The 26,253-nt window shown below is 44.5% G+C and overlaps 1 protein-coding gene across 1 annotated transcript in view; it reads left to right on the top strand.

Moving 5' to 3' along the window:
* Positions 1-1,633: 1,633 nt before the first annotated feature.
* ZBTB38 (zinc finger and BTB domain containing 38) overlaps positions 1,634-26,253 on the top strand; it is a 121,662-nt gene continuing 97,042 nt past the window's right edge. The window contains exon 1 of the mRNA XM_020286033.2: positions 1,634-1,888. The gene's annotated coding sequence lies outside the window, so the exon portion shown is untranslated. The remainder of the gene's footprint in view (positions 1,889-26,253) is intronic.

Here is a 26,253-nt window from a genome sequence, read left to right as displayed (position 1 = left end):
CGCTGAAGGGCCTGTAGCTATGCAAGCAGGGTTGCTGGGTTTCTCCTTTTCCTTCTCTTAATGTAACTCTCAGAAATTCATAAATCATGTACAGGTTGAGCATCCCTAATCTGAAATCCAAAATGCTTCAAAATTTCAGACTTTTTGAGTGCCAGCATGGACCGCAAAAGCAGTCAGTCATCTGGCCTGCACAGTGCTGGTGACACAGTGATAAATCCTTCCTCCACGGCTTTTCCAGACTCTTTAAGAAGAATCACCCTTCTCTGTGTAGTTGTCCATTCTATACCCCTCTGTTTTGTCTGAATTAACAAATGATCTTTTCTTTCATTTTATTTACAAAGAGGCCCCTTACTCTCACCACTAACTATCTCCAAACCACAACACAGCATGAATTATTTCTGGGAGAATCTTCTAGAAGCAACACATCCCCTACAGACTACACCTCCTGATCTGGTCTCCAGATGTTTAACCCATCTCACTTTTTTTTCTTTTTTTTGAGACAGGATCTCACTTTGTCGCCCAGGCTGGAGTGCAGTGGTGTGATCATAGCTCACTGTAGCCTCGAATTCCTGGGCTTGAGTGATCCTGCTAGCTCAGCCTTCCAAGTAGCTAGACTATAGGCATGTGACACCATGCTCGGCTAACCCATCTCACTTTTGGGTTTTCTCACCTCTGTCCATGGACTACACTTCCTAGGTGCTCTGAACAGGCACTTCAGGCAACTCAGACTCCAATTCTTCAGGGCTGGGTTAAGGAGTTGAACACAGTAATTTAGACTGATGGGTATCAGTTAAGCAGGGGACATTGGGTAAATACTGAGCCTGGAAAGTCTAGGGACTTGAACTCAATTTTTAGAGGTCAAAAACAGTGAAGAAATCAGAAATTCAGGAAGCACATTCCTAGGCAAGCGCAGACAGCCAAGGATCCCATGCTCCCTGTTAGGCCTAAGTACAAATGGGCCTGAGCATAAGGATGTGGATGCTTCCATGGTCTTGCTGAGCTTAGGGAAAGAAAAACGGGGAACATAACCCCAGACTAGGGAAAGGATGAAGGAGTAGGTGACAGTTTGTTCCACTGGAAGTTTCTGGTATTCTAAGGAAACTAGCCAAACTCAGCAGACTCAAGTTTCAACATTGTCCTTTTCTTTGTGTAATCCCTACCTACATTCCAGTTGATTTTTCAGCATGCTGCCTGGATGCTGCTGAGTTTTAAGCTCCGTGAGGGCATGTTCACTGCTGTGTCCCCAACACCGTCACCTAGAACAGTGGTGCACAGTAAGTATTTGCTGGATGGGTCATCAACAGATATGTGTAGGGGTAGGTGGATGTGTGAATGAGTCTGTATTGATCCACTGTACAGTGCATGCTCCTAGTTCCCACAGTGATTTATGATCCTCTCTGTGGTAGGTTCCTTTGTTCAGCCACCTGCCGCTTGATACCTCTGAAAGCCCTTAGTCATTTGGCTCAAATGCCCTAACTTTGGAGACTAGCTTCTTATTAACTAAACCGTTGCACCACTCACTCTTGTGCCCTTAAATTAATTTGGGTTAATTCTTAACTGTTTCCCTTCTGTACATGTGTCACTTAATAGTTCACCTTTATCTGATCTTCGCCAATTTCCTGTGCATTTGTGGTTTTCTACAGGAGCTCTCTAGTGAGGCCCCGGGCAGCCCCGCCAGATGAGTGTGGGCACTGGAGTTTTCTGGGAGGCCTCTCCTCTCCTGCTGTCCTGGTTCTCATCCAACTGGTGTCCATCTAAACATTCCCACCCAGGGAATTATTTATGCTACAGAAGGAAGAATGCCCTCCCCAAAGCCAGCTCTTGGGGAAAAGAAGAACTGTTGATATAGCCAGAGCCCCAAAAGAAGATTATTCTGCAACAGCTAAAGGTTGGTGACATAATTTTTCTCCAACTCTGTGAAAGCTGTCAATGTTTGCTTCCTTACCTATGAGTTCCATTAGTGTATTTTCTCCAAATGACCTTTGGAACAAACAGGAAGGAAAGATTTTAAATCGATAGAATAAACTTTATGGAGACCAAGAGTTTATCTATCATTGATTCCCCAGCATCTAGCATAGTGCCTGATGTGTAGATGCTCAGTAAAGGTTTGATGAGAAAGGAAGAGAAAGAAAGGAGGGAGGGAGAGAAAGAAGAAAGGGTTGGAGAATGGGCATGAATGGAATAAATGTTAATGCATTGTTCAAAAATAATGTGATAATAACAGTCTTGTTTTCAAAGTTGATTAGACTCATTATCCCTGATACCTGGAATCAATAAAGCAATTTAAGTCACTTTGAAAAATGAAGAGTATATTTATAAAGATAAAATAAAAGCAGTATTTATAAAGATAAAATAAAAGCGGAATAACAAAAAGTACTCTTTGAAACTTAGCTATAAACAGCAGTGGTCATATTTTAAGATAAATTTAAAACTCTGCAATATTAACAGCCATTTGTTCTGTGTCTGTGCCAATTCTCAAAAGCAAATTAAAACAACCAAGAACTTTATTTTGGTCTGCAAACAGTTGTTTTATGGAAAAGGGCAAGCTGATCGTGGTGGTGATAGAATTGACTGTGACTGGTCTGTTTGGTATTTAGAAAAGGTCAACTAATCAGAAATGGTGCACCGAGGAAATTTATAAATATCTAAGCTTCCTGCCATTGAGCGAAATCTAGCAAATGCTCAAAAACATTTAATTATGTGCCAAGGAAAAACATCTTAGTGCAAGAAAAAGAGGTTAGGGAATTAGCATTTTTTTTTTTTTTTAGTATCAGTCTTTCACTTATTTGAGAGCATACGGCCACACAATTCAGGTCCAGCAAGCCAACTTTGAATAACATATACTGTACATTATGAAAGAACACACCACAACAGTGGAGAAAGCGCAGTGATTGAGACATATTTTTATAAAGTCAAGCTCTTAAGACTAAGGTATTGTTTCTTCAGCAACCTAGATAGCAACATATATTAAAGTTCTCAACGTTAGTTGAGTCCCTATAATTTTATATTTCCTTAATTTGGGGAAAATAAAAGGTAACCTAGGAGAAAATCTAAAAATATCTCCAAATGCCAGCTTTGCAAATATTGCATTAACGAAGCATGTAGTTGGTCGAGTTGAAGGGTTTACCAGGCTAATTTAGATTATCATGATCAGCACAACTTTATCAAGAACAAACAAATTGTTGGTAATATAGATAGATGATGTAATGATGAGCAAAACAAATAAATGTACCATCTTAGCTGTTGTGGGTTGTTCCTAAAGTTACAATAAGATGATTAAGGCTTTACCCGTGCAATCGATTTCAGCTGTGAATTTGTCTAATGGAAGGTTCAGTGGGTCCCAGACTTCAGCCAGTGATAATTTTTGCCCTGTCTTTTACCATTTTTACTGCTATTTAACATATTTTTTCCTTAAATCAAACTTTTTTTTAACTTACATATAATTAAATGAAACTTAATGGATATTACTACCTAAATTCATCTCTTCACAGTCTTAGAAAAGACTGAAAACTTTTCTAAGACTTAGAAAAGTCTTAGAAAACACTTCAATAACAAAACAATAGCAATAATAATAAGATAAATTTAGATTATTTCAAAACTAAATTCTGTAAGATAGAGAAACACTGGTAGAGAAGAAAGGAATCCTTAGATCTCATGGGAAAATGTTGGGGTAAATCATATGCTCAGGTTACAGTTTGCTCTTTGTGGCTTTATTTAAGAAGCAGTTAATGTTTATATGACATTGAACTTCAAAGTCCAGGCCATAAGGAGGAAAAGAGAGTGAGAGAGAAAAACAGTATATGTGTGTTGCCTCCTTGTTCTTCCCTCCCCTGCAGAGAGGCAGGGGGGTTGCAGGGGGTTGGAGGAGCAGGACACAACCACCAGAGGCAACCAGAGTGGGGGACTAAGGTCTTATCTTATCAGGGTGCAATAATTTTTTATTAAATTATGAAAGTTTATTATAAGTGCTATGTTTCCCAACTCACATGGCAGTTACTCTTGTTGAACTTTCAGTATGTCTTTAAATAATAATCCTCTTTTCCATAATCTTGGTGTGAAACTCTTGCTTTACTTTTCTCAGTAGTGATGCAATCTCTAATCTGGGTTGTGTGTCTCTACAGTGACACTCTTGGTTTATAGGAACAAGTGCTGTTTGGGGGACAAGGTAGTGCTTTATTTATCTGTGTGATACAATGAAAAGATCCTCTGCATCATTATTCCTTTCAAGTACTTCCTTTCCAATTCCCAAGGGAGGGGGTGTCACTGACTTTGTAGTTGGGCCAGCCTCAGTTGTGGCATCAGCAGGGTGGACCAGGGGCCCCTGGACAAAGTATCTTTCCAGGCTCTTGCTTGAAGGGGACCTCCATGCCTGAAAGGAAGTCACTCTACCTGCATTTAAAAATCTTGTGGGCTGAGCATGGTGGCTCATGCCTGTAATCCTAGCACTCTGGGAGGCAAAGGCAGAAGGATCACTTGAGGTCAAGAGTTTGAGACCAGCCTGAGCAAGTGCAAGACCCCATCATTACTAAAAATAGAAAAAATTAGCAGGGTGTGGTGGCATATGCCTGTAATCCCAGCTACTCAGGAGGCTGAAGCAGGAGGATCACTTGAGCCCAGGAATTTGAGGTTGCTGTGAGCTAGACAACAGAGCAAGATTCTGTCTCAAAAAAAAAAAAAAAAAAAAAGAAAGAAAGTAAAACAAATAAAATAAAAATCTTGTGATGTAGTATTTTGAGATGTGTGTATTTAGATACATTTAGAAATGTTAAGTCCCATAAAAGGTCCCTTTAAAGTCAGGCTTCATAGTTGACAGGCCTGTGTGTCCCTAAACAAGTGTCTGAAAGACAGGAAAGGATGCTGGAAAGATGTTTCCTTTAAATGAAAAGGCAGGGTGAGCTTTAAAAAGCTAACTGCCTCTTTCCCCAAGGGGTGCAGCATAACTCCCCACTCCTTAAGTGTGGGCTGCACATAGTGACTTCCTTCCAAAGAGTACAATGTGGAAAGGGGGGGAAAGCATAACTCTACAGCGGAGAAGCCTGACAAACACTACCTTAGCAGGTGATCAAGGTCAACATCGACAGTCATGATTCATGTTGATGGTCTATACCTCAATGTCATGTGATGAGAATAGCAATTTACCTCTGTGGTCTTCCTCCCCCAAATCCATGACCCCAGTCTGACCTTGAGAAAAGCATCGAACTCAGATTGAAGGACATTCTATAAATATTTGACCAGTATTTCTCAAAACTGTCTGGGTCATCAAAAACAAGGGAAGTTTGAGAAACTGTCAAAGCTCAGAGAAGCCTAAGGAGACATGACAACTAAATGTAATGTAACAATCTGGATGCCTTCCTAGACAAAAAAAGGACATTAGTTAAAAACTAAGGAAATTAAATAAAGCTTAGACCAGGGGTGGGGAACCTGCAGCCTTAAGGCCACATGTGGCCTTCTAAATTTTACAGAACAAATTCCTTTATTTTTATTAATTCATTTTTGTTAATCTTTTATATTTTTATTTTATGTATCTATTTTTTTTTTCTTGAGATTGGACCTTGCTCTGTCACCCTGGCTAGAGTGCAGTGTCATCATCATAGCTCACTATGATCTCAAATTCCTAGACTCAAGTGATCCTCCTGCCTCAGCCTCCCGAGTATCTGGGACTACAGCCATGTGTAACCACACCCGGCTAATTTTTCTGTTTACTAGAGACGGGGTCTTGATCTTGCTCAGGCTGGTCTTGAACTCCTGACCTCAAGTGATCTTCCAGCCTTGGCTTCCCAGGTTTTATTTTATTTTTAAAATGAACATATTTAAAATACCAAAGAATAAAATAAGTTTCAATGAAATAATCCTCCCAGATTGACCAGCACAATTAGAACATTAGTAAGCCATAAGGGCTAAATTGACAGCTGCTATGCTCATGATTTAGGCTGATGCCAAGGCACTCTAGCCCAAGCAACAGAGCAAGACTCTGTCTCAAAAAAAAAAAAAAAAAAGTAAAATAAATAAAATAAAAATAAGATCTTGTAGTATTTTGAGGTGCATTTTGAGCCTGCATAACCAGTGCCACTACAGCACAAGCTGGGTTGGCAAGAGTTTATGGGAGTTGAGTATGCCAGTCTGTTATCAACTTTTAACAACAGTGCACTGTGTGTTTTTGTTTGAAGTGGAATTTGTGAATAGTTGCACAGCTCAACAGTATTTTCTAATTCTGTCTGCTTAACAGCCCTTCATGTTAAAGAAAACTGAGAGAAAGCTGAAGGAAGAAAACAGATTTTTAATGAGGATTGGGAATTACAATATTATCTTGTTTCTGCTAAAGATAAGATGATTTGCTTGTTTTGTGACACTGCAATAACAGCATTAAAGAAATTCAAAGCTCATCAGCCTTATAACACTCATAAGGACCACAAATATTTTAAATTAAGGGGAAAAGCACAAAAGGTTGTATTGCAGAAGTTAAAACATGAAAGGCAAAAGCGAAGACAATTCTTCGAGCAGCAATAAGACCTAGAAATAATGTCACTGAAGCAACTTATAAAGTAGCCTATGCACTTGGAAAAAAAGGGAAGCCCTTCAGTGATGTAGAAATTGTGAAAGAATGCATTGTCAAAGTTGCAGGAGGCTTAGACCCCATAACCTTTCAAAGTACAAACAACTGCTTCTTTTAAGAAGAAGCATGACTGATTAGCAGCATGAGTTAGCCTTCAATTTAACACAATAACTTCATTAAATACTTCAAAAGGAAAATATATTTATTCCATGTCTTTGTATGAATTAGCTGATACTACTGACTTGTGCAGGTTTTATACTTCATTTGGGTCATAACGGAAGATTTTCTTTGCTATGAAGAATTACTCACTATGAGCACTCTTTTGAACAGAACATGGGAAATAGGTATCTTCCAGAACTTTCAAGATAAGTGTGGTAAAGTTGGTCTGAATTTGGTAAATTTAGTGAGTATATGTATAGACAGTGCACTTTCCATGACAGGAAAATATGAAGGGTTTACCACACACAAATAAAACAAGTATTAAGAGATCCAGATTCTCTCATGTCTTTTCATTGTATTTTGCATCAGCAAAATCTCTGTGCTAAAGCTACTATTTTAAGTGACACTTTGCAACAATTTATAATTATTTTTAACTATATTCATGCAAATGCAACACAGCATCATCAGTTTCATAACATCCTAAAGTTGAACAAAGAGGTATTCAGTGTGGATTTGCTGTACCATTCTGAAATGAGTTGGCTAGCACAAGGGCAGGTGTTAGCCAAAACTTTTATCTCTGTCAAACCAGATAGTTAAATTTTATGAAGAACAGAATCAGCAATGTGAATTATTAAAAGAAAGTTTCTATAAGAATGCAGCATTTTTGTGGATATTCTGTCAAATCAAAATGACCTGAGTATTTTTTTGCAAGGTAAAACTACATCTATATATGATATGTGGCCAAAAATCCAAGCATTTTGAAAAAAGCTATCTTTTTTCAAAACACTTCTTCAAAAGGAAATTTCAGGTGAACATTTTCCCCAGTTAGCAAAGGTCATTCATTGATGAGCAAAATGATATATGTGAATCATTTGGAGAATACACAGCTGTTATAGACCTATTCATTGGAGAATGGAATGAAAGTTTCACTGACTTTGAGAATCATGACATCACACTCAAATTAGCACTTCAGCCTCACCTAGTTGATTGATATCTGTAGCACCTAAAGAACTACAGATGACACTGACTGAGCTCTCAGTAGATGACATTTTAAAGTCATTGTTTGATGTTAAGGAAGATCCAATTGAAATATGGAAAATGCAGTAGAATACTCACACCTTTGGCAACATGCCTGAAAAACGCGTTCTTGCTTTCAACCACTTATTACTGTGAGTCTACATTCTCCTACCTAACCGAAATCGGGACTCCCTTACGTTCGCAAATGACTGATACGTGTCTAGAGGTTCAGCTGAAACTGCAGAGCTCCATGCTGTGGCCAAATATTCACATGCTTTCCAACAAAAAGCAGACACAACAAAGTCATTAAAAGGTTAACTTTAAAATTAACAAATACTTTTCATTTTTTTGAAATTAAGTACATAGTAGTTAGATCTTTACAAAATAATGTACATTTTAAAATATATCTAATTGAAGTCTCTTATTTGAGTACAGCTAGATTAACGCGGCCTTCCAACATGAAAATGTAGTCCACCTCTGGTTTAGACTTTAGATAATAATAATGTATCAGGGTGGGCATGGTGGCTCAAGCCTGTAATCCTAGCACTCCGGGAGGCTGAGGTGGAAGGAGTGCTTGAGGTCAGAAGTTTGAGACCAGCCTGAGCAAGTGCAAGACCCCACCTCTACTAAAAATAAAAAAAATTAGCCAGACATGGTGGTGCATGCCTGTAGTCTCAGCTACTCTGGAGGCTAAGGCAGGCAAATCACTTAAGCCCAGCAGTTCAAGGATACTGTGAGCTGTGATGATGCCACTGCATTCTAGCCTGGGCAACAGAGCAAGATTCTGACTCAAAAAAAAAAAAAAAAAAGATGTATCAGTATTGGTTCATTAGTTAACAAATGTATTACACTAATGTAAGATGTTAACAATAGGGAAAACTGGGTGTTGAGTATATGGGAATTCTCTGTACTATCTTCTCAACTTTCCTCAAAATCTAAAACTAGTTCAAAATAGAAAGTTAATTTTTAAAAAATGTGGGCACAGTGGCACATTGCTGTAGTCCCGGCTATTTGGAGGCTGAGGAGGCAAGATCACTTGAGGCTAGGAGTTTGAGATCAACCTGGGCAATATAGCAAGACCCCATCTTACAAAAAAAGGCTAATTGCCAGGGAAACCAATGGTTGGAAAAGTACTGCGACTCTCTGTGATTTCCAGTATTTTCTGAAAACCCTGGAGAAACTTTATAACCACACGCAGAGCTAGATCATGCCTCTGGTGGCTATCACCCCAAGATTAATGTGGACATATACTAGTTGTATAGTCCAGTGCTTGAAGTTCAAGAGGGGACAGCCAGAAGGACAGGTAAGGTAATTAATCATTTAATATACACGCACACTCATCGTTCATTCATTTGTACACCTCTGCACTGAAACAGTGACATCCTCTCTCCCAGTTCAACTCTTCGCAGCCTCCTTCATGGACTTCTCCAGTCCAGTAATCCTGAAAGGTGGTGCTTTTCATACACCTCATGTACATAATACCCTACATTTTTCTGTCCTCAGCTTAATCTCCCACTTACTTGTCAATAAGTCTCAGGTCAATGAATAGATCCACCTGCTGAAAGGCGTCCCCACTTGAGTGTCCCACAAGCACTATAGATCTGCCATGAGACATCCTCAAAACTTGCTGAACCCACTGCTCTTTTCTTAATCCCTCTTTTTGTGGATGCTGTCATCACCCCCTCATCTACTCGGATCAGGAACTCACCCTGGACTTGTCCATCCTAGAAAGCCCCTCAGCTGCCAAATTGTGCAGGTTCTACCTCCTGAATGTTTCCTGGGTCTGGGCCCTTCGCCCCAACCTCAGTACGGTAGGCAGCTTCTTATCATGTCTTACCACAGAGACAGTGTCACCCTCTAACTGGACTCCTGTACCCCTCACACAGCACACAGGTGTCTCTAAGACACAGGCCAGGCCCCGCTATTCCTGCTGACAACCCTCCCAGATGCTCTGTCACCCCTGGAAGGAATCCAGGCTCCTCAGCCCGGCACACAAGTCCTTTCACGAGTTTCCTTCTCTTGTCTCTGCCTCCTCATCTTCTGCCATGTTCTCGAACTCACCTTCCGCTTTTACCAAACTACTGGGAATTCCCTTTCCCAATGTCTTCCCATGTTCTACTCCTACTTGGTCTTCACAGTTCAACCCTAGCTCTCTTTGGAGGCGTTCTCTGAGCCTCCCAGCCTGAGGCGCCGGGTGCCTCCAGGCCTCCTTCTGGGTGCTCTCCTGGGTGCCCCTCCCCGCTTGAGCCCTGCCCCCTCCACTGTGCATAACTCTGGCATGCGCTCATTCATCCATTCATAGTTGGCTAGGCTAAATACTAAAAATACAACAGCAAAAAAAAAAAAAAAAATTCCACCTTCTTGGAGCTGTTGCTCTTAGCACACTGTCTTTAGGTTTTTTGTCTTTTCCCTTTGAAGGTGAGAACTGTTCTTATATGCATCTTAAGCACGTAGCATAGTGCCCAGCACACAGTGGTGCTCAAGAAATATAGTTGGGTAAGTGAAGGGAGGTCTCTGATTCTGTTCCTCCTGTCCTTCATGCCACTCAGTGACAGGAGGTAGAGAATGCTTTCAACATGCTGGGGAAAAATAACGTTAATACGTCATTCCATCTCCAGCCCAACCACCTCCCAGTTTAGTTGATTTTATTTCCTTTTGAGCAGCACACTAATTTAGTGACATATGCCTGCTTCTCTGAGGGTCTCCACTTGCCTCTGGAGGGAGCAGTACTTTAATAATCAGTGTATTATACCCGCTGGTTGTTCAGTTTTAATTTTAAGAATCGAGCTACAGAAGCAGCACAGACCTTTATGTTTCTAGGACAGGATATAAAAGTTATAAACCTTGGTGCCGTGTAACAGTGACACTCAGGGGCCAGAGGTCAGGGGCGGAGAGGGGAGCAGAAGTGGAAGGCCCCACAAAGTGGGTTAATTTCCTCCTCTTACAGAAATGGAAGTCATGAGATGCTGCGTCACACGATGAGTCAAGAACTAGAGCACAGTGCTTAAACCTCTATTGCTTTGCTTTTCATTGTGCAGCCTTTTGGACGGTTTGGATGTTTTTCATTGGAAGATTTTAGAGAACGAGCTGGACCAGAAAGACAATGCAGGGGCGGTGGCTTGTTTACTGTGGCAGAGAGGCGGCTCAGTCCCCAGCAGGTGGTGTTAAGAGCTCCTTCCTCTCCAGTCGTGACAGGCACCACGAGGTGGACGCCTCTAGTGTTGACAGCAGCCAGTGACCTCAGGGATGGTGTCTGGCCTGGCTCTCAGCTGACAGCCTTCCCATCAGTGCTGAGTCACTGGCTGCCCCTGCAGCTAATGTGCTTTCCTAAGGGCACCGTGAAGGCCCTCTGCCCCCGGTCCCCAGGGCCTCAGGAAGAGACTCCTGGAAATTCTGAGCGAGGTGCTAGGAAGTCCACTGCAACCCCGTCAGAAAGCCTTCCTCCCCTGATGCGGGGATACAGGGTGGCTGTCCTTGTCCCTCTTTGTCCTCTGACATTCTGACGATGTCATTCTCATCCACTCTGGGGAGTTGTTGGAAAGGACACAGCCTCTGGAACCAGAGGACCAGGGTGACAGGGTGGCTACACACTGCTTTGTTCTGGGACCTTGTGCCAGACACTCAAACTCTTTTTTTTTTATTTCAGCATATTATAGGGGTACAAATGTTAAGGTTATGTACATTGCCCTTGCCTCCCTCCCCCCTTGAGTCAGAGCTTCAAGCGTGTCCAGACAGTGCGCATCTCACTATGTATGTATACACCCATCCCCTCCTCCCCCTCCCACCTGCCTGACACCCGATAAATGTGTTTTTTAAACATTTTGGTTACATTTTATATCTTTGCCTCTCCCTAGCAAGGGTTAGAAGTATGCCCTTCCCCTCCACAATGCTCACCACATCCCTCAGATGTGGTCTACCCCCCTAATCCCCGAATCCCTGGTGAACACCACCACCCTTTGAGCACATAGTGTTAATCAGTCAGTACCAATTTGATGGCGAGTATATGTGGAGCCCATTATTCTGATCTTGTGTCACCTCACTTTGGATAATGGGCTTAAACTCAATCCAGGATAATATAAGCGGTGCTAGCTCGCTGTTGTTTCTCAGAATTGAGTAATATTCCATTGTAAACCTATACCAAACTTTAATAATCCACTCATAAATTGACAGACACTTGGGTTGCTTCCATGTCCTTGCAATAGTGAATTGTGCTGCCACAAACATTCGGGTTCAGATGTCTTTATAACAGAATCAGACACTCAAACTCTTTATGCCTCTGTCCCTGAAACCACCCCTCCCCCCACTAACACATGCTACTATTTGAATGTCTCCTCCAAAATTCATGTTGAAACTTAGTCCCCAATGTGGCAATATTGAGAGATGGGGCCTTTAAGAGGTGACTGGGTCATAAGGACTCTGCCCTCATGAATGGAGTAATCATTAGTAGATTAATGGATTAATGGGTTGTCATGGAGGGGAACTGGTGGCTTTTAAGGAGAGGAAAAGAGACCTGGGCTAGCATGAGCATGCTCAGCCCCTCGCCACGTGATGCCCAGCTGTGCCTCGGGACTCTGCAGAGAGTCCCCACTAGAAAGAAGGCCCCCACCAGATGTGGTTGACCTTGGACTTCTCAGCCTCCATAACTGTAATGAGAAAGCTCCTTTTCAAGTATTCTGCTATAAGCAAGAAAAAACAGGCCCATACCCTCCCCGTGTCTCTGGATTCTTATGAGGATCAAAGAAGGTTAGTATTCTGTCAGCTAAAATATTATTGATTAGTGGCAGCCTCTCTTTGAACTCTTGCTTACAAAGTCTGCAGCTCCAACTACATCGCATGAGTCATGACATCCGATCTCAACGTCTGATTGACTTTTATGTTGGTGTATGCATCCGTGCAATGGGTGACAAAGATGAATGTGTGCCTTGTGGAATGAGATGGCTGGGAGCTACCTGGGTGATTGGGCAGAGGTCTTGGCTAGCTTCCCATGTGGAGAATCCATTTCCCTCCAGGCAACTGCCGGATAAACTCAGGCTATTGATTATGTAGGAGAAAGAGAGAGACAGCGATAGAGAGAGAGCTGGCTAGCCCAAATGTGTCACCATCAAATTGCGCCTAATGAGGGGCTGTCTTATGCCATCTTCCCCAAGGAAGTTTGTAGCATCGGTGCCCTTCCGTCAGGGTGGGCCCGAGTGCAGCCCTCACTCACTTTTACAGCACCAGTGGTCGTGCCTGCCTCAGGAATGACTGTGTGCGTGTGCATGTTCATTTCGATGGTCTCAGGAGAGGCTTCAACATAAGGCTGTTTTCTTCCAGGATTCCTTTGGCTGCAAGTGTGTCCTAGTAAGCTGAGGCTGAGGCCGAGGCTGGGAAGAGGTTCAGGTGTTTCCCGTTCATCGATCTGGGCAGAAGGAGACAGGTCCGAGAAGCACCGCTCTGGGCTGGGAGGCTGCTCTCGCCAACCAGTGAACAAGAGTCTGGTGATCAATGTCCTTGCGTGGAGAGGATCCTTCCCGAAAGGCCTGTGAGTCAGGGCCCCCAGGAGTCTCCGCTGGGGGACGTCACATGAGTCACTGTGCTTCCTGAGGCCTGCCCAGTAAGTGGGCGATAATGCAGCTTGCCGTCGCCCGTCTGGAAAGGCGGCGGCCCTTTTGGGAGAAGGATCAGCAGCCAGGAAATGTGCCACCACCGTTTCCTTTCCTGCAGGTCCCGGCCAGCTGTCACGTCTGAGCAGCTCAATGTCTCATTTTTGCTCATATTTTGTTTTTCTTTTTCCTTCTAATGTTTTTTTTTCTCCCTAAGTTGAATCATTCAGGGCTTTTGATGGTCTCTGAAATGAGTTAAATTTTCGTGGCCTGTCATTCAGATCCTGGCCCCTCCCATCTGCCCATTCGGAATGCGCTGTCACCCCAGCCAAATTCATCCTTCACCCATCCTGGGTACGCCGCAGGCATTTCCACCCTTGCTCATGTTTCTCCTCTTGTCTGGGTGCATCCCCCACCCCTCAGACTTCACTTTCTCTTTTTATGTAAACCTATCGAAAAGCTGAGCAAGGCCCACCTCCTTGGTGGTGCCTCCCCCAACTACTCTGGGCCCTGGCCACTTCCCCACCTCTGAGCCCGCAGCCCCAGCTGTGGTTACAGCCCTTCGCGCTTGGCACAGGCTCTGGTTGATGGTGGTTTGCGTCTTATCTACCCCACCTCTCCTTTGTGCTGGGGACGTGTCTTACACTTCGCTGTCTTTCCAGAACTTGGGATGGGCTATAATATGTAACGGATGCTCCATGATGTTTGCTCTAGATAAGGATGAGAGGCTCTGCTGCCCTGAGAAGTGCCTTGAATGCTTGTTCCTGTAGCCACTGGCTTCTAGAAGAGTCTGCAGGTGGAGTGGGGGCAGGGATGCCAAGAGAAGAAACCCAGAGGACAGCTTGGCTTCTGTACTAGGGTTTTAAGTAACATTAATTTTTAGAAAAAGATTCTGTGCTGAAAAATTTTAAAAGCATTGGACATTGCTGCTACTATCACATGCCACATGTGCTAAGCAGTGGGGGAAGTTCACGCCCAGCATTGACAAGCCTGCCTGTAGCAAAGAGAAACCATCAGAAGAGGAAGGCCGCAGACCAAGTGTGGGCATTTAACAAGGCACCGAGGAAATATACCTGTCCTATAGAAAAAGATTTCTTAGACCATAAATTTGCCAAGACCAGCTAAATTCTAGAACTTTGCATTTTGGATCACAAAAGGTCCCAGTGATTGAGGCTCCATGCTGAGTTCTACACAGGGCTAGAGAGCTTGTCCCCTTTGCACAAGCCTTCACAGGCCCCTGAGAGCCCCAGGAGATAGCATAAGGCCCCGCCTCACTGTTTGCTCCAGTAAAAAGCCTTCTTTGGATGCAAGAGTGACAGAATCCAATGCCAGTTAGCTCAGTTAAAAGGGGACTGGAATTGGCATGGGGATTTAAGTAAAGGAGACCTAGGCTAGACAGTCAGGTGCAGCCCGGCCCAGGAAACCCAAACGGAAAAGTTGCTCGCATGGCTGGCTGCTCATCCCTGCTCTGTCTGCCTGTCTCTGCTTGGCATCTACCAGCTGAGAGTCCACAGGACCTCCTGGCTTCAGAGCCTGCTGCCATCTGGATGTCCTAGTACAGATGGCCTGCCGCTCAGATCACATTTGTGAGAGGCAGACCCTGGGGTTGGCCAGGTACAGCCCCTGCCGAGTGGTCCACTCCCTGCCTAGCCAGTGAGGGGGGGTTGCCACAGGGTCACGGAGTACCCACAGGGCCGGCTGGCTGCAGGGGGAAGGGATGGAGCCCAGGCTGCCAAGGCGAGGGCGGTGTGGGCGGGGAAGGAGCGCCCAGCACCTGCAGCTTGCAGGGGTTTTGAGCACACCCGCAGCCCAGTAATAGTGCAGGGGATATTTTCAGTCTGGTTTCATTGGTGCTTATAAGGCTCCTGCCTCCTCCCTGGGCTGCAGTCAGATTTCTCCCCCACAGCGTGGACCTTGCAGGGTGGGATGGAGTCTGGTCGACCAGCTTCTCAGCTTTGGCAGCAGCGGCAGCCAGGCGTTCACACACGGTGCACTTGCGTCTTACATGAACGTGGTGTCTGAAGTCAGCGCACACCGTGAAATACGTACGGTCAACATGTCTCCTGAAAATCCTCTACATCACCCATAAAGAATGAGACACATATGTCTCGCAAGAAACCTAACACAGCCATTTTCTTCTAGCACCAGAACAGACCACGTTTTTTGGCTGACAGTCAGGCAATGTGGTTGGTTTGCATTCAGGGCTGTGTTTTATGAGAAATCTTTAAACATTGGATCCCTTCTCAGCTAGAGAGAGCCACGTGCTACAGAGGCCCGGGGTAGCTGAGCGGCCCAGGGATACGCAGCCTCCCTCTGAGGTGTCTGCTCAAGGGAATGTGTGGGGAGCGCCCACATTAAATCCCCTCCCTCCCTCCCTCCCACCCTCCTTCCCTTCCATCTTCCTTCCTTCCTTCCTTGCAAGGATATAGCATTGAAGTGACTTGTTAGCTGTATATGGGATGAAATGTGACTGTGAAAGGACAGTGCCTCTGTCCGTCCTCTCCCTTTCGGCACTTACCTATCCTTTCCCTACACTGAATGAGGTCTTCTTTCAGGCAGGGACAGTGTCTATGGTTTGCAGCTTCTCCCTGTACCTTCCCCGACCCCAGTCCCCACCGATCCCAGCCTTTCGCCTGCACCCTGTCCCGCTTCAACGATCCCTGGTTATCTGGTTGATTCTCACCCTGCTGAGCTTGGTTCTTCTACTTGAAAAGTGAACTTTAAGGAGGGAAAAGGGTGTGTAAAAATAAAGCACTTACCTGGTTTTGAACACTTAGCTAGATATGGTAGGCTAACCTTTCAGATCATCTTTCTAAGAATGAAAACACAGACTAGGTCACTGTCCTCAGGTTTGGCCAGCCACAGGACTCCCCGGCAGAGTACAGATTCTGGTTCAGCAGCTCTGGGGCAGGTCAAGGACCCCCACGGCTGACGCCAGAGCCTGTGCTGCGGGTCCTCCCCTCCTAGTGCTGGCCTGTAGGCCAGGACCATGCTGTGGACCCCAGAAAGGGCGCCTGCTTGGGGACACAGCCTCAGGGTCCCTGTGCGGGAACTGAGGAGAGTAGCTCTCAGGTTGGGTTGTGTGGATTTGTTGTAAGCGTTAAATGACCTAATATGGTATCTGTAGTGTTTAGAACTGGGTCTGATACAAAGTAATTGCCATGGGAATGTTTTTAAGTAACAGTAATTTTGAAAATCTCATGGCAGTTAACCAGCAATCTCTAGTCCTACACCTGTGAAACAAATGAAATCAGCTGCCTTAGAGGCAGGTGAAATCCCGGCCTGACTGCAGCTGAACGCCTGGGCAGAGATGGCTGCAAAACAAATAAGAAGCGTGAACATTCCTCATGATCATTTTCCCCTGCCCAGGAGCACAAATGACCCGAAAGATCTGGACTGCATCTGCTGTTGCAGACAGCACGATGCCCTGGGCTGGGCTGGAAGAGATAGGTACAGATGTGGACCTCACACGGCTGCCACCGTGGCCACCAGCAGCACAACTGATTCCCCTCAACAGGACCCAGCTCCCCTCCTCACGTCGCCTACAAAGAGGGGTCTCTGCTGAACTCTCGTGTGTTGACCCCACTAGTCTCCATCAATCACATTACCGCATGTTGTTTTGTCATAACAGTTATCTCCATCTTAAAAGATCAGATTTTTGGGCCGGGCATGGTGGCTCACACCTGTAGTCCTAGCTCTCTGGGAGGCTGAGGCGGGCGGATTGCTCGAGTTCAGGAGTTCGAAACTAGCCTGAGGAAGAATGAGACCCCCGTCTCTACTATAAATGGAAAGAAATTAATTGGCCAACTAAAAATATATACAAAAAATTAGCCGGGCATGGTGGCGCATGCCTGTAGTCCCAGGTACTCAGGAGGCTGAGGCAGGAGGATTGCTTGAGCCCAGGAGTTTGAGGTTGCTGTGAGTGAGCACGGCACTCACTCTAGCCTGGGCAACAAAGTGAGACTGTCTCAAAAAAAAAAAAAAAAGATTGGATTTTTGTATATCTGCCTATTTATTATGCCTTCCCCAGTAGCATGCAAGTGTTTATCTGTCTCATTTTCTGCTATACCCCAGCACCCGGCACAATGCTGACGTATAGTAGATGCTCAGTAAATATTTGCTGAATGCATGACCCACAATAGTATCAATGAGTATGGGATTGAAAGGGAAAGCATCACATATTCTTTCTGCTTTGCCTATCATCACCTTTCTGTCTCTTGCTACCATGAGCTGGGAGCTGCTTCCTAAGAGCAGGTGGTCTGAAAGCAGACTGTCCCATGCGGGAACTGCGAACCATGGGAGAAAGGACCCACCTGACTTTCTTTTGAAGGCTCTCAGTCTTGCCTGTCTACAAGATGGGACATTTGTCTTAAAGCCTCAGCTAAGTACAAAGGCACTGGTTGGTGCCTGGACAGCCCTATTCTCAGAAATACGCACTCTAAATGGAAGACATCAAACCCAAACCAATAGCAAGAGCAACTGGCATGGCATTCAGTTTTCTTCTCTTGACTATCAGTTATAAATGTACTATTTTATATATCCAGAAAGAACATGGGTTGGTCATCTCAGTAATTCGAACCAAAGATAGAAAAACGATTCTTCATTGTGAGTCATAGATGAATTTATAAGTATAACGAACCCAAATTTTTGTGCAGTTTCTCACCCGGGCTGCTGTTGGCATCTGGGCAGGGGTAGTACTGTAATGTGGGACCTTCCCAGTGATAGGACATTTAGCATCCCCCGTCCCTGGGGAACTAAATGCCAGGAGCCCCCAGGAGTTTTTGTGACAACCAAAAAAATGTCCCCAGGCATTTCCAAACACCTTCTGAGGGGTGAGACTGTTCATTTGAAAACCACTAGTTAGAGAGAAATAAATTGCTTCGTCTTACTCCCAAAGTGGTATTTTAGCATCATCTTGCTTGGGCAGTTTTAAAAATCAATTTCTAATTATATAAGTAACACATTTTCTTTGTAAGCAAATATTGTAAAGCTGAAGTCTCCTTTGACACCCACTTCCAGGTTTAGTCACTCTCCATTTCTCTGAGGAAACTGATGTGTGAGTGTAACTGATGTGGTCTCTGTCCTTCCAGACCCTTTCCTGTATGTTTTCATGTAGATGTAGAAACCTGTACGCAAGTGCAGTGGAGTGTCGGTGTGTGTTTGTACTGTATATGCATCTACAGCTTCAGTTTTTCACTCCATGATCTGTGTTGAAGATCTTTCCATGTCACATAGAAATGCCTCATCCTTTGTAATAACTGCACAGTATTTTACCGTGTCGATGGGCCTCATAACACAGAGCTGCAAAGGAAATTGCTGCCCTGGATGAAGTGTTGCTTGTGGTCTGGTTGCAGGACCAGATTAGACAAAAGCTGAGGTCATTTTGAATCATCCCCTCTGATCCTGCTCGGTCCACAGAACAAAGTCATGCCCTGACTTGACTTTGAAAGTGGTATCTCTGGGTATCCTGGCTGGGGTGAACACCCAGCTCTCTGCGTCTACCGCGCTGAAGTTGATTCACTTCCTTCCTTAGCCTGCATGGCATTTTCAGTCAATAAGTTGTGGTTCCAAGACAGCAGGCGTGATGGTCCCCTTTGTCCTTCAACCAAGCAATGCATAAAGGAGAATGTTTACTTTTATGGGTGATTACAGGTCTATGGATTGAGCACCTAATATTGGGCACCTTCATCTCTTATTTCTAATCCTCACAACAGTCCTTCACAGTAGGTGTTAATAGCTCTTTTTTAGAAGGGAGAAAACTATGACCCGGGAAAAGTAGATGATTTGCCTAAGGCAAATCAGTAAGTGACACAAACCCAGGGCTTGTTCTCAGATGATTAATTATGATATCATCAATTTATTTATTTATTCAACAGAATTCACTGAATGTCTATAATGTGCTGGAAGTTCCCAGTATCCGGCAGTAGGAATACGGCAGTAAATGGAGATCAGATCTATCTGTGCTTGTCCAGAGCTGACATTCTAGTTGGGAAGACAATTAAGAAATAAGCAAACACACACACACACATACTGTATTTTAGGGAACATTAAGTACCGTGAATGAACATAAAGGAGAAGGCAGGGACAATGAGCTGCAGGAGGGGCTTTTTTAGAAAGAGTGCTGGATAAGGGCTCCCTGAGGTTGTGGCGTTCAGGCAAAGACCTGACTGAAGACTGGTGCAGTGGCTCACCCCTGTAATCCTAGCACTCTGGGAGGTCAAGGCAGGCGGATTGTTCGAGGTCAGGAGTTCAAAACCAGCCTGAGCAAGAGTGAAACCCTGTCTCTACCATAAATAGAAAGAAATTAATTGATCAAATAATATATATAGAATAAATTAGCCAGACATGGTGGCACATGCCTGTAGTTTCAGCTACTTGGGAGGCTAAGGCAGTAGGATGGCTTGAGCCCAGGAGTTTGAGGTTGCTGTGAGCTAGGCTGACACCACGGCACTCACTCTAGCCTGAGCAACAAAATGAGACTCTGTCTCAAAAAAAAAAAAAAAAAGAAAGAAAAGACCTGACTGAAGCAACAGAGTGAGCCACGCTGAAATCTTCGGTGAACCAGCATTGCAGGCAGAGAGCAGTAGGTGACAAGGCCCCAAGGTAGAATGTTCTGGGTTTGTTCAAGGACTATAAGGAGGCAGGCCAGGCCATACTGGAGTCAGCAAGGCAGAGAGAGAGAGAGGAGGTGAGATCAGAGAGAAAGCCAGACCCAATGCACGAGCTGTTCTGGGCCTACCATGGTTAGGACATTGGATTGATTCTGAATGTCATAGGAAATCTTTGGAGAGATTTGAACAAGGGAGCGGGGAATCATCCTGGCTGGAGAAAAGGTGTGGAGAAAAGGTTGTAAGTGGGGCATAGTAGATTTGGGGGTGGCAGGTGGGAGGCTGCTACAGAATCCAGGGAAGAGAAGGCCATGGCTTGGGCCAGGGTGATAAGCTGTGCAGAGGGTCAGAAGTGCTTGGATTTGGGTATGTTCTGAAGGTAGAACTGATAAAGCTCTTTGATGAATTGGATAACCTTTAAGGAAGAAGAAGAGCAGTTACAAATGATTCCTAGGTATTTGCCTGAGCATCTCATTGGAGATGGTGCCATTTCACTGAAATTGGAAAGCCTAACATGGGGTGCAGAATGAGGGGGCAAGTTCAGAGCTGACTGGGGAATGAAGAGTTCTATTTCTGGGCACATTACAATTGTGATGTGTATTAGACCCGCAGGTGAAAGTGCTGGATCAGCAAATGGACTCACCAGGGAAAGAGTCCTGGCTAGAGATGCAAACGTGGGCGTCACCAACAGCTTGATGATCTTTACAGGTGCGGTGCGGGACTTAATGAGCTTAATGGGGATTAAGTAGGACTATTTAGTTCATTACTTGCTATGTGTAGGTGACAGTGCTTTGTACTTGCAATACAGCAGCAAGCAAGAAAGAGATGCTGATTTTTCTAAGGGACTCGCTCTGAGCCCTGCACGCCACCAGGAATGGTCTTGACTTTTGTTATTAAACTTATTAAATGTTAGAGTAGAAGCAAGCTTAGCAATGATCAAGTACAAACTCCAGAACCTCTCTCTCTGATTTATAGCTGAGGAAACTGAGGCCTAGAGAGGTTAAGTGATTTGTTAAAATCTATTGTTTAAAAGCCACTTACGTTTAGACTTTTAAATAATACTTATGTCCAGTACAAATTGCCCATATTCTTCAGTTTTCTTATATTCTAAGAAAATTGAAGTTGAGTGAGAGTAAAAAAGATGATTAAAGACTTTGCATAAAAGACCTATGAGGAATTCAATTGAATTCAATAAATAATTAGTAGTTGCTGGCCTACTGTGCTAAAAACTAGGGGTATAAAGATAATTACAAAACATCGTAAGGCAGCCCATAGAAGGGGAGAAAATATTTGCAAATCATATTTCTGAAAACAGACTTGTATCTAGAATATATAAAACTTGTACAACTCAATAATAAAAAGACAAATAACCCAAGTGAAAAATTGGCAAAGGATCTAAGTAGACATTTCTCTAAATAAAATGTATAAGTGGTTAATAAGCACCTGGAAAGATGTTCAAATCATTAACCACCAGGGAAATCAAAATCAAAACCATATGAGATACCACTTCACACCCTCTAGGATAGCTATAATCAAAAAGACAGACAATACCAAGTGTTGGCAAGGATGTAAAGAAATTGCAACCCTCAGACATTGCTGGTGGGATTGTAAAACAGCACAGCCACTTGGGAAAACAGTTCGACAGTTCCCTAGTATGTTAAACATAGACTTACCATATGACCTAGCAATTCCTCTCCTAGGTATATATCCAAGAGAAATGAAAACATATGTCCACACAAAACTTGTATACAAATACAAATGACTATATGTAAGTGCTGTTCATAGTAGCATATTATGAACATACAATAGCCAAAATGTAGAAACAGCCCAAATGCCCATCAACTGATAAATGGAGAAACAAAATGTGGTATAGCCATACAACAGGAGATATCATATATACAATGGAGTATTATTCAGTAGAATTACCTAAGAAGGAAGTTTAAGGTGAGACTGGGGATCCCAGGATGGAATCGTGTGAAGCATCAATACTGAAAAGACAAGTAGCAAAGGAAAAGTCTGAAGAAAACAGATGGTCAGTAGTAGACACCTAAGAGAGAGAGAGTTGACGTTATGAAAACCAAGGGAAGACTTCAAGAAGAAACTGCTTCACTGAGGCAAACGCTGGGAGGTCGTCGGTGAAGATCAAGACACGACCGCCAAACACAATGGACATCGTGACTGCAGTCTGGTCTGAACACACCTGCTGTCAAGACATTTCCAGAATAATTGAGGAAATAATAGGAATGTGAAACATGTGTTTAAGATATTACAGAATTACTGCTAATTTTTTTTTTAGGCGTGATATGATACTGTAGGTGTGTAGGAAGATGTTCACTTTTGTATAAATGCATACTGAATAACTTCAGGGGGAAATGTTAGAATGTCTGTAATTGATTGGATATTAATTTAGCAAAAAAAATGAATGAAACACTTGTGGAAGATATTAACAATGATTAAATCTTAGTAATGAATGTATATTCATTGTTTATTACACTATTCTCTCTACTTCTTTGTCCATTTGAAAACTTTGGAAAATCTAAAGGAATCAAACAAAACCTGAAAAAAGGCCACTGCATTAGGTTGAGCAGTGGGTGTAACGCCCAGACTGTAGGGGATTTGAGGCGAGGCCAAGGAGTGGGCACAAACCCTCATGCAAGAAGTTTAGTCTTGAAAGAAAGAAAGCTAGGGAGGGCAATGAGGTCAAATGAAACTTTTGTTTTTAGTGGACAGATCTGGATTTGTGTACAGGCAGCAGGAAGAAGCTGGCAAGAAGCTAAAGACTGAAGGTGTTGCTGAGAGAAGCAATAATTCAGGGAGGGAGAGAAGAAAAAATGTGAGCAAGAGCTCTCAGGCAAGTCATTCAGCTCAGGAAGAGGAGAGGACAGTTATTTTCAGCTGGGGGTGAGAGGAAATTTATTTGATGTGAAAAAAACTGAGTAAACGTGAACAAACCTGTTTTCCATCTCCATTGAGAACAAATGTATACGAGCATGCATGTTTATGATATGGAATATAGCATCAAAAACAAAGCTGCAAAACATCTCTCATCAGCTCCCTACATTTTAGGAAAGACATACTGTATTACTGGAATTGGTTAGAGAGAACACCAACGGTGGAGCTTGCTGGGTTGGAGGAAGTTTAGAGCAAGGAAGACAGCAGGCAGCATCGGGGTCAAAGTGGCAATCTTTCCCCACTCAGGGAGAAGATGAGTGGTTCACAGCAACCAGGACCCCAGGAGTTGGGCCAAACTCCAGTTTAATCTTCTTATGACCCATGTCAAAATCCCAAGGGATGTCCATCCAAGGGAGCAGGACAGCAGTAGCATTTGGGGACTTGTGGGCATGGTGTTAGGTCATGACATTCAGTGTGGTAGGAGCATCAGTAAGCAGACACAAGGACTGTAGGTGGTTAGGTCATGACATGACGCCAAAACAGGAGTCGCCTTTAGCCAGGGTTGGACTCCTCCCAGGAGTGGGGAGGCAGGAGATAGGGAAGGAGGAGGGCTCTGAACAAAGGGGATCAAACAGGTTTCTCCCTGGTGGCCTTGGGTTCCAGTAGATGGCACCTAGCACTGTGACAACATGCATAGGCTTCCTGTCCACACAGGAGTTTTGTTTGCTGGTCTATAGCAGCAGAGGGGGGTATCCTCAGGCCTGTTGGTTGAAGATTCCCGGCAGGCTGGTACTGCCACAGAGATACAGACAAATACCTCGAGGAACCTCAATAGAGCCAGGGCCAGGCAAGGATCAAAGTACAACCATCCTTCTGGATAAAGAAATGGCCACAGATCTGCTCCAGACGTCATATAACCTTCAGATGGTTACACAGCTCAGATTCACGTTAGTTGTCTCCTTTGTCTCTGTACCCCAGTGACGTGTTCCACTGTGTAAATTACATGAACGAGGACACCATTCGCTTGTCAGTGATTCTTAAACTTCTTCACCCAAGGACTTCTAATGGCAGAGGAGAGAAAACTTAGATCCTAGGAACTTTGAGGGTCTTGGATCTAACCAGTATGTCCAAAGCGCAAAATCTATTCCATGTCTCCCGGTTACCTTAGGAATCCGGGTGTACTTTGTGTTTTAGCAATAGCAGGACACGGGACCTCCAACGGTAGTCAGCTTTGGCGTGTGTTGGTCAGCTGCTGAATTCGTTTTCTGTTGCTGCGGTAATAAATCACTGCAAACTCAGTGGCTTAAAACACACATCTGCCTTACACTTCTGTAGGTCAGAAGTCTGACATGGATCCCTCTGGGCTCAAATCAAGGTGCCTGCAGGTGTGTGTTTCATTCTGGAGGCTTTAGGGGAGAACCCCTTTCCTGCCCTTTCCAGCTTCTAGAGACTGTCCCTATGCCTTGGCTCCTGGCTCTTGTCATCCATCTGCAAAGCCAGCACCGTTGCTTCCCCCGACCTTTCTCCCCCAGTCATGTCTCTCTCACCAACGACCATTGGGAAAGATCCTCTGCTTTTAAGGACTCGTGATTATATTGTGCTCATTCAGATAATCCAGATAATTTCCCCATCTCAGGGTCCAATTTTATTCACATCTGCAAAGCCCTTTTTGCTAGGTAAGGTAACACATTCACCTGTTCTTGGGATTAGGGCGTGGACATCTTTGGGGGCCATTATTCTATCACAGCTACTATTGCAAGCAGCCCTCCTGCCAATCCTAGGGAAAAATAAAGGCAATCCCTGTCTTCCTGAGAGAGTAGACAGGCCTGTGGTATTTCTAGACATATCTTCTCATCAAGGGATCTAGGCTTTGGATACTGGATTGGATACTGCCAACAGTCATCAACCTCCCAGCTGTGCTACAGAGAACTTTTGCAAAAGAAAGAAGCTAGATAAGACTTTGTGCTGGGGTGGGATACAAAGGTGGATAGATGTCTGGCTTGGGGAAAAGCTCTGGTGGTTTCTGTGGGAAAAGGAGACATGGTGTTCCCCGATGGCAGATTTTTTTTAAAAAACGGCTTTGAGAGGGTTGGACATGGTCGGTCTTGGGACACAGGTGTGGAGTGACCACATGGCTGCCCTTGGGGATGGGATCAGGGCCCTGGACAGCTGATATTGAATTACTTGTGCTGGGATGAGGTAAGGTCTGGCCCATGGGGTGCAGGGAGGCAGGCGTTGGGAAATGGGGGTTCTACTCAGACCTCAGCTCATTCTCTCCCACCATGTCTACCGCCAAGCAGACCTCACGCTGCAAGGACAGAGTTTTATTTTCTCAGCACCATCTGTTTGCATGTGAGACTCACAGTGCTTCTGTTCATCCAACATTGACCCTATTTTATGTACACTAATTCTCTTGGCCTTGCTACCCAAGGAGAATATTCTCCTAACTCTCCCCTGGGTTCCACCCCTTAGCTTCCCTGCACCTGCGCATCACTTCCCCCCAAGCTCAGAAAGGCTGCCTGTGGCTGTGCTGCATGAGTGAGCATGTGTGGGCATGTGTCCGTGGAGGGAGCTGGGAGGCTGGGCGCCCTTCGCCTGTCTCAAGCCCTCACCGCAGTGCGGAACATGCAGTAGGTTTCCAGGCTAGTTTTCCCCCTCACCCCTCCCTCGCCCACTCTGACAGCTTAGTTTCCTCCCAGGCCCTCTTCACCCACCAAATCACCATGGCAACCGAGAACGCCCCCATGGATTTCCCAAAGGCCTCCCCAGGGACAGGGTCGCCCCACTGAGAACCTCTGCTCACAGGGGTGTGAGTGGAAGGCAATGCCTGTGCCCAGCAGGGCTGCAGGGAAGTTTCTGGCTTACAAAGGCTGAAGAAACTTCCCGGAGCAGTCCCCCGCTGGCGCCACTGCTCTAAACAGTGACTGGTTTCTTCCCAGTTAAAGCAGTCGCATCTCTCTGAAACTCCCTTGTTCAGCTTTGCAACCTTTGGCCGTGATATGCCTGCCCGAGGTGGGGCTCACCTCCGAGACTCCCCAACCTGGTGGCACACTGAAATCACAGGGCACCTTTAAAACTTCCTGCTACCCGGGTGTCATCCTGAGAGTCTGATTTAGCTGGCCTGGTCATCTAGCTATTTTAACGCTCCTGGTGATTAGCCAGAGCTGGTAAGCTGTTATCAGGAGATCTTCTCTCTGAATAACCTTGAAGCTGGGGTGGGGGTGAGCTTAGCGGTGCTGAAATAAACGCTTCCCATTGGCTGGGGAAATTTCCTCATGAGCCCCCTCCCCCCCACCCCCCCTAATTTATTCCACTCTTTCTCCTTTTCTCCCTTTTCTACCCATTTCTGGTATAATTATTTAGAATTGCAGTTCCCTTTCATTAATCCAGGCCATTATTCCATTGCAATGAAAGGAAAGGATGGAAAAGCCAGCACAATGTA

This window comes from Microcebus murinus, chromosome 1 (genome assembly GCF_040939455.1).
Source record: "Microcebus murinus isolate Inina chromosome 1, M.murinus_Inina_mat1.0, whole genome shotgun sequence".
NCBI classification, from domain to species: domain Eukaryota; kingdom Metazoa; phylum Chordata; class Mammalia; order Primates; family Cheirogaleidae; genus Microcebus; species Microcebus murinus.
This window is presented reverse-complemented; position numbering and strand designations above follow the sequence as displayed.